The sequence below is a fragment of the Petaurus breviceps genome, unplaced genomic scaffold, assembly GCF_028583685.1.
Source record: "Petaurus breviceps papuanus isolate PSGF00001 unplaced genomic scaffold, PetGlider_PUasm1.0 38, whole genome shotgun sequence".
Classification (NCBI taxonomy): domain Eukaryota; kingdom Metazoa; phylum Chordata; class Mammalia; order Diprotodontia; family Petauridae; genus Petaurus; species Petaurus breviceps.
The window spans coordinates 90,387,849-90,398,812 of NW_027186304.1; positions in this window are offsets into that span (position 1 = coordinate 90,387,849).

Below are 10,964 nucleotides of genomic sequence, written 5' to 3' on the forward strand. Positions count from 1 at the left end.
TGACCAGCCACAGCTAGAGAGTAGATCCCCAGCAGCTGTGGAAGTTTCCAGAATTATCAACCCATAAACACCAAAGACAAAGTAAGAGGTCAGTGTGGACTTTGTGGGAACAGGGGCTCTGGGAGTATGGTCCAGTCTTTGCCCCTGGAGGGAAAAGTGGCTGAAGTTTGGCTGTGTGGCTGCTTGAGAGATTCTGGCCTGCAGATTGTAGGAGGACCAAGCAACCATTCTGAGGAGTAATTGTTCTTGCTTTAACCTGCTTGGGTCTGGATTGCAGTCTAGGGTAGAGGTCCTCTGGTATGTGACCAGGTGCCAGAACCTGTGGAGGCTTCAGAAGGGACAGCCACCTAATAGCTCTGGCAGCTGCAAAAACCCCAGTGATTTGGGACAAAGCTCTCCTCTCTGGAAGCAGAGTTCTACTGTGGCAAAGAGCTCAAAAGTCAAGTAATTGAGTGAAAACATGGGCAAGCAAAGAAAGCACAGCAATCTGACTTTAGATTTCTTTTTTTGGGGACAAAAAGGATCAAAGCATGGAATGGGAGAAAGATGATGAAGTCAGAACTCCTGCACCAAAAGCTTCCAAGAAAAATATGAATTGGTTACAGGCCATAGAGGAGCTTAAGAAGGATTTTGAAAACAAAATAAGGAAGAGGAGGAAAATTTGGGAAGAGAAATGACAATTATGCAAGAAAATCATAAAAAGAGAGTCAACAACCTGAATGAAGAAAATAACTCCTTAAAAATATTCTAACTCAAATGGCAAAAGAGGCTCAAAAAGGCAATGAGGAGAAGAATGCCTTAAAAAGCCGAATTTGCCTGATGAACAAAGAATCTCAAAAACTCATGGAAGAGAATAATTCCTTCAGAATTAGATTGGAGCAAATGGAAGCTAGTGACTTTATGAGAAATCAAGATACTATTAAACAGATGCTAACAAATGAAAAAAAAAACAAAAACGGAAGGCAATGTAAAATATCTCATTGGAAAAACCACTGCCCTGGAAAATAGATCCAGGAGAGAGAATTTAAAAATTATTGGACTACCTGAAAGCCATGATAAAAAAAAAAAAGAACCTAGGAGGCAGGCCCAGAATGCATGCGGCCCACAGAGGCAGGCCCGGAAGAGGCCTGATCAACTCGGGGGAAAGTCATCTCACCAACAACAAGGGCCACTACCAGAGCTATCACCAAAGGGCTGGGACTGGATAGAGAAAGGTAAGAACCAAATGCAGAGGTCCCTGTCTGGGACAGTAAATATTCCTGGGGCTACCACTTCATGGCCCAGAAATTAAAAAAAAAAAAGCCCCTATCAGGACCTCCAAAGACCAGGATGACAGAGTGAACCTTGCCTGCTCCAACCTCCCCTCCCCCAGAAAACATAGTAACTATTGCCCCAGGGCAAAACCCTCTACAATAAAGGCTTGGGATCCCTAGAGGAAGGGCGTGGCTAGGGCCCTGCCTCAAAATGGGTAGAAAGCAGAGTACAAAGACTCTGGAGTCCTACTATTCTCAGAGGGAGGAACCAAACTCAGAGGGAGACAATACGGACTCCACACCCACAGCTGAAACATCAACGGGGAACAGGTCCCAAGCACAGAAAGCTCTCCTAGATGAGCTCAAAAGGAACTTTGAAAACCAAATGAGAGAGATAGAAGACAAAATGAATAATTCTCTAAAAATGAAAATTGTAGAATTAGAAAAACATTATAATGAAGAAAACATCTCTCTAAAAAGAAAAGTGTATGATATGGAAAAGGAGCTCTGAAAATTAACCGAGGAAAAATGATTTGCTAAAAACTAGAATCAACCAAACTGAAACAAATAACTCTTATGATGAACCAAGAATTAGTCAAACAAAAGAACAAGAATGAAAAATTAGAAAAAGAGGTAAAATACCTCAGTGGAAAAATAACTAACCTGGAAAAAAGATCCAGGAGAAATAATCTGAGAATCATAGGCCTACCAGAAAATTATGATGAAAAAATGAGCCTGGACAATATTCTTCAAGAGATCATTAAGGAAAACTGCCCTGAGATACTAGAAACTGAAGGTAAAATAGAAATTGAGAGAATCCACTGGACACCTGCTGAAAGAGATCCCAAACTGAAAAGTCCTCAAAATGTTGTGGCCAAACTCCAGAACTACCAGGTAAAAGAGAAAATACTTGGCCAGAAAGAAGTGGCCAGAAAGAAACAATTCAAATATTGAGGGTCCACAGTGAGGATTGCACAGGATTTGGCAGCCTCTACACTGAAAGATCAGAGGCAGTGGAATACAACTTTCTGGAAGGCAAAAGAGCTAGGGTTACAAACAAGGATCACATACCCAGTGAGACTGAGCATATTCTTCCAGGCAAAGAGTTGGTCATTCAATGATATAACAGAGTTCAAGACCTTCCTGATGAAAAAGCCAGAGCTCAGTGGAAAATTCAACCTCCAATTACAAGATGCAAGAGTGACATAGGTAAACACACACACACACACACACACACACACCCTGCTGTTTAATAAGAGCAAACTGTTTATAGACAAGTAGAGGACATGAGTTTAAAATACACAAAATGACGATTAAAAAAAATCTTATTAAGGGCTACAAAGGGACTGCAATGGAAAAAGAGGAATGAATGAAGTAGAAAAGGGTAAATTATGCCACACAAAGAAGCATAAATACAATATAGCAGAGGAAAAGAAGAGAGGGAGATGAGAATCATATGAGCTTTTCCCTCATTGCTTCTGGTGCAAGGAGGGAATAATAACAAGTTAAGCATAGGACTCTATGGAGAAGAAACACAAAAAGTATCATTTTAGAGGGAAAGAGGGGAGGGAGAGGAGCTTCACATGAGATTTTTTCCTGTCACTCTTGGTGCGAAGAAGAAATAACATACTTCATTAAGTATAAAAATATCCTACAGGCAGTAGGAGGGGGAAAGGGCTATGGGGGGGTGGATAGTAGGAAGGGAAGAAGTAAGGGGGAAAGGGAGGAAAAGAGAGGGGGTCTGATAAAGGAATACTGAGGGATGTGGTGGTCAAAAGGAAAATTATTAAGTGGGAAAAGGGAGAAGGGGGAATAAAACATGAGCACTAACAGGGGAGGGAATAGGATTAAGGGAAAGAAACAGATAACAATCATAACTGTAAATGTGAATGGAATGAACTCTCCCATAAAACAGAGACAGATAGCAGAGTGGATTAGAAATCATAATCCTACAATATGTTGTTTACAAGAAACACATCTGAAACAGAGGGATAAACACAGGGTAAAGATAAAAGGCTGGAGTAGAATATATTATGCTTCAGTTAAAGTAAAAAAAAAAGCAGGTGTAACAATCCTTATCTCACATAAAGCAAAAGCAAAAATAGATTTAATTGAAAGAGACAAGGAAGGAAACTATAAAGTGCTAAAAGGCACCATTGAGAATGAAGCAATATCATTACTTAACATATATGCACCAAGTGGTATAGCATCCAGATTCCTAGAGGAGAAGGTAAAGGAATTAGAGGAAAAAATAGATAGCAAAACTATACTAATGGGAGACCTTAATCTCCCCCTCTCTGAACTGGATAAATCCAACCTCAAAATAAACAAGAAAGAAGTTAAGGAGGTGAACAGAATTTTAGAGAGGATAGGTATGATAGATCTTTGGAGAAAACTGAATGGGGATAAAAAGGAAAATACTTTCTTCTCAGTGGTTTATTGCACATACTTAAAAACTGACCGTGTTCTGGGGCATAAAAACCTCATAATTCTATGCAGTAAGGCAGAAATATTAAATGCATCCTTCTCAGATCATGATGCAATAAAAATTATATGCAATAAAGGGCCATGGAAAGACAGACTAAAAACAAATTGGAAATTAAACAATTTAATCCTAAGGAATGAGTGCGTGAAACAAGAAATTATAGGAACAATTAGTAATTTCATTCAAGAGAATGATAATCATGAGACAACATACCAAAATTTGTGGGATGCACTAAAGGCAGTTCTTAGGGCAAGTTTTATATCCCTGAGTGCATACATGATTAAATTAGAGAAAAGGGAGGTCAATGAATTTGGCATGCAATTGAAAAACCTAGAAAAAGAACAAATTCAAAATCCCCAATTAAATATTAAATTACAAATATTGAAAACCGAAGGAGAGATTAATAAAATTGAAATTAAGAAAACTATTGAATTAATAAATAAAACTATGGGCTGGTTTTACGAAAAAAAAAACCCCAATAAAATTGATAGAACCTTAGTCAATATGATAAAAAAAAAAAGAAAGAAGGAAACGAAATTATGAGTATCAAAAATGGAAAGGGTGAAATCTACCTCCAATGAAGAGGCATCAAAACAATAATTAGGAATTATTTTTCCCAATTGTATGCACATAAATTCGACAATCTTAGGGAAATGGATGAATATTTACAAAAATACAAATTGCCCAGATTAACTAAAGACGAAATAAATTACTTAAATAATCCCATCTCAGAAAAAAAATTGAACAAGCCATCAGTCAACTCCATAGGAAAAATTCCCCAGGGCCAGAAGGATTTACTAGTGAATTGTATCAAACATTTAAAGAACAATTGATTACAATACTCTACAAAGGATTTGGGAAGATTAGTGAAGGAGTCCCACTAAATTCTTTTTATGACACAAATATGATACTGATACCTAAATCAGGAAGAGATAAAACAGAGAAAGAAAGTTATAGACCAATCTCCCTCATGAATATAGATGCAAAAATTCTAAATAAAATGTTAGCAAAAAGACTACAGCAACTTATCTCAAGAATAATACACTTTGATCAGGTAGGATTTATTCCAGGAATGCAACGATGGTTTAATATTAGGAAAACCATCAGTGTAATTGATCATATCAACAATAAAACTTACAGAAACAACATGATCATCTCAATAGATGCAGAAAAGGCTTTTGACAAAACACAACATCCATTCCTATTAAAAACATTAGAAAGAATAGGAATAAATGGAGTCTTCCTTAAAATAATAGGTAGCATCTATTTAAAGCCATCAGCAAGTATTATATGTAATGGGGAGAAGCTAGAAGCATTTCCCATAAGATCAGGGGTGAAACAAGGATATCCACTATTACCCCTCTTATTCAATCTGGTACTAGAAATGTTAGCAGTAGCAATTAGAGAATAAAAAGAAATCAAAGGAATCAAATTAGGCAAAGAAGAGACCAAGCTATCACCCTTTGCAGATGATATGATGATATACTTAGAGAATCCTAGAGAATCAAGTAAAAAACTACTTGAGACAATAAATAAATTTGGAAAAGTTGGAGGATATAAAACAAACCCACATAAATCCTCAGCATTCCTATATATATTTCCAATGAAATTTAACAGCAAGAGATAGAAAGAGAAATCCCATTTAAAGTTACTGTAAACCTTATTAAATATTTGGGAATCTATCTACCAAAACAAACCCAGGACCTATATGACCACAACTACAATACACTTTTCACACAAATTAAGTCAGATCTAACTAATTGGAAAAATATCAATTGCTCATGGCTTGGTTGAGCTAATATAATAAAAATGACAATTTTACCTAAAATAAATTATATATTTAGTGCCATACCAATTAATTTACAAAAAAAAAAAACTACTTTATAGAGCTAGAAAAAATACTAACAAAATTCATTTGGAAGAATAAATGGTCCACAATGGCAAGGGAATTGATGAAAAGAAATGCTAGGGAAGGTGGACTAGCTATACCAGATTTCAACCTGTATTATAAAGCAACAGTCCTCAAAACTACTTGCTACTGGCTGAGGAATAGAGGAGTGGATCAATGGAATAAATTAGGTACACGAAATTCAGAAGTCAATGACTATAGTAATCTATTGTTTGATAAACCCCAAGACCCCTGTTTTTGGGATAATAACTCACTATTTGAAAAAAATTGCTGGGAAAACTGGAATATAGTATGGCAGAAACTGGGCAGAGACCATTATCTACCACCATATACCAATATCAAGTCTAAATGGGTGCATGATCTAGGTATAAAGGTTGATACTGTAAGCAGTCTTGGAAAACAAAGAATAGTTTACCTGTCAGATTTGTGGAGAGAGAAAGAATTTATGACTATACAAGAATTAGAGAACATTATAAAATGTAAAATGGATAATTTAGACTGCATGAAATTGAAAAGCTTCCATAAAAACAAAGCCAATATAACCAAGATTAAGAAGGAGGTGGGAAATTGGGAAAGAATTTTTACAACCCATGTCTCTAACAAAGGACTCATTACTAAAATATACAGAGAATTGAGTTAAATTTAGAAGAATGCAAGTCATTCCCCAATTGATAAATGGTCAAAGGATATGAATAGACCATTTTCAGAGAAAGAAACTAAAGATTTCTATAAGCACATGAAGAAATTCTCTAAATCACTATTGATTAGAGAAATGCAAATCAAAAGAATTCTGAGGTACCACATCTCACCAGTCAGATTGGCTAAGATGACAAAACAGGAAAATGACAAATGCTGGAGAGGATGTGGGCAAATTGGAACACTAATGAATTGGTGGTAGAGTTGTGAACTGATACAGCCTTTCTGGAGAGCAATCTGTAATTATGCCCAAAGGGCTATAAATAATTTCATATCCTTTGAGCCAGCAATACCACTCCTAGTGTTATATCCCAAAGAGATCATAGAAGTGGGAGGAAGACCCATATGTACAAAAATGTTTCTAGCAGCTATTTTTGTGGCGGCAAAGAATTGGAAATTAAGGGGGTGCCCATTACTTGGGGAATGGCTGAAAAAGTTGTGGTATATGCATGTTATGAAATACTATTGTGCTATAAGAAATGAGGAGCAGATGGACTTCATATTTACCTGGAGAGGCTTATATGAACTGATGCTGAGTGAGAAGAGTAGAAGCAGGAGAAATTTGTACACAATTACAGACACAACATATGTGTAATGACCAACTTTGATAGACTGGACTCTTATCAGCAGTGGAATGATATAAGTCAATCCCAAAAGACTCATGATGAAGAGAAATGTGTTCATCCAGAGAAAGACCTGAGTTTATATCCAGATGGAAGAAAAATACCTGATCTTTTTCCTCTTCTTGTTTAGTTTTATGTTCTCTTCACCATTTCTCATTCCATCTGATACATTTTGTCTTTATAACCTGACTAATGTATAAAGTGAAAGTATTTACATATCCTATACATGACTGCATGCCCCCATTGGGGGGGTAGAAGTGGGAGGGGGACAAAATGTGAAACTCAAGGAATTGTGGAATTGAATCTTGTAAACTAAATGTAAACAAACAAATTAATAAAAAAATAAATAAATAATAAAAAGAACCTAGAAATCACCCTTCAAGAAATTTTCAAGGATAATTTCCCTGATGTTTTAGAGCCAGAGGGCAAAACAGAGGTTGAAAGAATCCATCAATCACCTCTTGAAAAGATCCCCAAAAGAAAACTCCTAGGAATATTATAGCCAGGTTCTGGAGCTCCCAGATCAAGGAGAAAATATTACAAGCAGCCAAGAAGAAACAATTTGAATATTGTGGAAACACAATCAGGATAATACAGAATCTGGCAGCTTCTACACTGAGGGATCAAAGGGCTTGGTATATGATATTCCATAAGTCAAAGGAGCTGGGATTAAAACCAAGAATCACCTATCCAGAAAACTGAATATTATGTTTCAAGGGAAAATATGGTTATTCAATGAAATAGAGGACTTTCAAGCATTATTGATGAAAAAACCAGAGTTGAATAGAAAATGTAACATTCAGATACAAGAAGCAAGAGAATCATGAGAAGGTAAACAGGGAAAACAAATCATAAGGAACTTATCAAAGTTGAACTATTTATATAACAACATGGAAAAACTATAATTGTAACATGAAACTTTTCTTAGTATGGGAATAGTGGAAGGGAATATAAATGTGTTTATATATATGTATACATACATATATATGTCTATATAGGAGTGTATGTGGGTATATGGATATATATGTGAGTGTATGTATATGTGTGTACAGGTATACATAGACAGAGGGCACAGGATCAATTCAATAGGAAAGGATGGATGATACTTAAAAGGTGAAATTGAGAGGTGAGAGAGGAATATAATGAGAGGAGATGGGGAGAGACAGAATGGGGTAAATTATCTCCTATGGAAGAGGTAAGGGAAAATTGTTACAATGGAGGGGAAGAACAGGAAGGCAAAAGGGATTGGATCAACCTTACTCTCACTGAATTTGGCTTAGGGAGGGAATGACATGCACACTAAATAGGGTATCTCACTGTACAGGAGAATAGGGGGGGAGGGGATGAGAGGGGAATGATGGAGGGGAGGGCAGGTTGGGGGGAGAGGGAAGTTAGAAACACACACTTTTCAAAAGGGAAAGGGTCAGGTGGCCAGGTGGTGCAGTGAATAGAGCACTGGTCCTAGAGTCAGGAGGATCTGGGTTCAGATCCGGCCTCAGACACTTAAGCCAATAAATAGCAGTATGACCTTGGGCAAGTCACTTAACCCCAAGTACGCTCCAAAAAAAGCAAAAAAAAAAAGGGACAGGGTCAAAGTAGAGAATAGAACAAGTGGTGGGTGTGGGGGGATAGGACAGAGAGAAATATAGTCAGTCTTTCACAATATATCCACTATGGGAATGTTTTGCATAGCTACATATGTATAACTATATTGAATTGCCTATCTTCCCTGTAAGGGTGGGTGATGAGGGAGGAAGGGAAAGAATCTGAAAAGTCGGAGGAGGGATGAGGGAGGATATAGGAGAGAGCAGACTGGCAAAGGTTGTATATAGTGGGATCGCTGTTTTAGGGTGGTGGGTAGGGGAAAGATGGGGAGAAAATTTGTACCTCAAAATCTTGTGGAAATGAATGATGTAGACTAAAAATAAACACAAAATTTAATTAAAGAAAGAAAAGTAGTTCCTGAAGGTTTTTCAGCAAAGGAGTAACATGGTCAGAGTAGCCAAATAAAAATTACTTTGAATTTATTTAGCATTTACTTATGTGTGTATGCTTTGCTTTTCCGAAGAGAATGCAGTGGAGGTAGAGATCTCAGCCTCACCCCTCCCCGCCTCTTTTCTTCTCCTTTTCTTTCCTTTATTTTTCTTTGCTTTTCTTTTTTGTCTTTCTATCCTTGGCACCTAGCACAATACTTATTATATAGTTAAGGGTTAAGAAATTCTTAGTAATTGATTGATTCTTTGCCAATTTTGTCAAGTGAGTCTGGAAAGAGACTGAACACTAGGAGTCTATTTCAGAGTTGATTACAATAGTTCAACAGAGAGATGAATTAAGATGGAAGCTTTATCAGTAGAGAAAAGATATGAGAACTTTGCAGAGATAAAAGTGACAAAATTTAGCAACTGATTGATTATGAGAGGATGGGGAAAAAAATCAAAGATGACTCCGAGTTTGTAAACCTTGATTACTAGAATGGCAGTTGCACCCACTACAGAGAAACCAATAAGAATTTTTCTTATTCTTTTCATCTTTTCAGTCATGTTCAACTCTTTATGACCCCATTTGGGGTTTTCTTGGCAAAGATACTGGAGTGCTTTGCCATTTCATTCTCCAGTTCATTTTACAAATCAGAAAACAGAGTCAAACAGGATTTAGTGACTTACCCAGGATCATACAGTTAGTAAGTGTCTGTGGTCACATTTGAATTCAGGGAGATGAGTCCTTCTGACTCTAGGCCCTGAACACTATATCCACTGCCACAGCTAACTGCCCTAAGGGTAGGTTTAGGTAGAAAGAAAATAGGTAAAGATGGTAGACCAGCAGAAAAAAGTTCAGCCAGTTCTGTCCTCTCTCCTCCCTTCCTTACTCTCCCCTCAAAAGAGATAATCTTCCCAAAATATATAGAAATTGCATCAGTAAAATCCTGATAGGAAAACCCAAGAGAAAAAAGCCACAGAATCGTTTTCCAGTTCACTTCCACATAGAGATAGTAACAGAGAAGTCAGTGGATATTGGGTGAAGGTTGTGGAAAACAATACCACCAAGCACAGTGCAGAGAGGAGAAGGGCAGGACTCTGACTCAAACCAAGCATCCTGACATTGTGCAGGACTTGGCAACAGTTGCCAACCAGCAGCTTTTTCCCTCCCTATTCAATTCCAGGACACAGATCCATGGAAGATTGAAAAAAAATTCATGTAGAGAGGGTTTGGCATGGTAAGGAGAAAATTCCCTTCTTCATGTGAGACAGGAATGAAGGAAGATATGGTGGCAGAAAATATCTTGGAAATGTGAGATGAGGAAGAGGGAGCTCCCGTTGAATGGCCTCATCTCTTTCAGTAAAGTATTTGGCAATTTGCTTAGCTGACAGGGTAAAGGGATAGAGGGCTATAGGAAGTTTGACCAGGGATGAAATAGATTGGAAGAGCTGTGAATGGTATTGTGAATCAATTAGGGAGGTACAAAAGGATTTTTTTGCAGCATTTATGTAACATAAATTTAGAGTGGACCCACTCAGCACAGTTTTATGATTTTCTGAAGCTTCATTCAAAAGCATATGTGCAAGAGTAAAGGCAGTAAAAGGTAAGGGTGATCTAATACTGAGGCGAGGCAGGGCAGGATAAGTGGTATGATAAGGGGGAAAGGAAAATTTGGAGTTAAACTGGTTGATGAAAGGGTTCAGGAGCACAGTGTAACTCTTGAAAGGGTGATGGCTGGGGAAGGAACTGAAGGGATCGAGCATTGGAGGTCATGGCGTAGTCCTCTTAGAGTATTTGTGAAAAGATATGCACACTATTGCGTTGTTGGTGGAACTCTGAATCAGTATAACCATTTTGAAAAGTTACATGCAATTGTGCAAATAAAGTGACTTAAATGTCTGTATCCTTTGACTCACAGATTCTATGACTTTACTTACATTCTTAGGAGGCCATTGATAAGAAAAAAACCTCAATATACACCAACATATTTATAACAGCACTTTTTGTGACAGGATGTTATT